Consider the following 1431-nt stretch of genomic DNA (forward strand, 5'->3'; position numbering starts at 1 on the left):
TGGAATATGAGAAGCTAAGATCATGATTGGAGGAGCATTTGGATCACCCTGATTTAGGGTTAAAATACCTCCTATTTACTTTCATGATACAAGTGCCAATATCTTGCTGGGTAACAATTTTATTCAAATATTTGCAAAATATATGAAGGATAATCAAAGAAATCTTTTAATCTTTACTACTAACTGTGGTAGTGAGATACAGGTGTTGCAAAGAGAAAAGGCATTTAACAACATAATGCCAAAAAAATTTCGCAGCAAATGTGGTGATTTTGATGCCAGATTAACTCATCAAAAAATGCAGGATAAGAGAAAATTTTGTAAAATATTTGAATTTTTAGGAATTCTTATTGCGAAATAGGAATTGAGTTATAGGATCATATTATGGAAAAAAATCCGCAATTTTTCAAACGTGCTCAAGGACAAGAAGCATTTGCAGAGCTTCTTGGGAGTTGTAAATTTTGCAGGTATCTTCATTAGGGATCTTGCATGATACGGGAAGAATTTTCGACCATTTCTGAAAGAAACGGAAAGTTAAAAGTGGAATGGGAAGAAATCCACACAAAAAAGGTTCGTGAGCTAATATAGGTTTGCAGTAACTTGCCAAAACTTGCTATACCACAGGATGGGGTTGAATTGATAGTCTGCATAGATGCCAATGACTATAGATGGGCAGCAGTGCTCATGAAGAAAACAACTATAGGAGAAGAACCTTGTAAGATACATAGGATGGTTGTTCTCAGAACAACAAGCCATAGTTTGGCATGTTACCGAGAAAGAATTCTCTGAGGTTTAGAAGGTTTTTAAGAAATGGCCTTTATTTTTACTTGCTAAAGAATTTACTTTAAAATTCGATAATACTATTATCAAATCTTTCTTAAAATATAAATTAGAATTGAAAATAGAGAACACTCGTATTATCAGTTGAAAAGCTGAATGCCAATATCATTGTTATAATATTGTCATTATAAAATCTCATGAAAATGTTCTTGCAGATTTCCTGACAAGAGATGGAGGCATCTGAAGCGAACTCCATCATGTTGAAACTCAGGAAGCTCTGGGAAAATCTCGAGGAGCTTGACAAGAAGTTCGGACAGCTAGCGGTGAATGACCAAGTTGCCGAAAAAATTCAAAGAGCTGATCCAGATATTGTCCTGGTCGCAATATGGAGTACCTTATTAGCATCCACCTTGTTGTGGAATGACTTACCATAACCAATTCGGAAGGCATCACCTACAGGGATGACTCACGAGTTGAGGGAGCATGACAAAAAATATGCCTTTAGAGTACAGGGCTCTGAACTTGTAGCGTCGGATTCGATTACCGATTGCACAAGGCCACGATCAGACTCTGATGAAACGACAATAATTGAATCACAGGAAATGCAAACTCCTGGAGGTTCAACTCAACCCAGCACATCTGGGGTTAAAGAGG

This window comes from Sesamum indicum, unplaced genomic scaffold (assembly GCF_000512975.1).
Source record: "Sesamum indicum cultivar Zhongzhi No. 13 unplaced genomic scaffold, S_indicum_v1.0 scaffold00230, whole genome shotgun sequence".
Lineage (NCBI taxonomy): Eukaryota > Viridiplantae > Streptophyta > Magnoliopsida > Lamiales > Pedaliaceae > Sesamum > Sesamum indicum.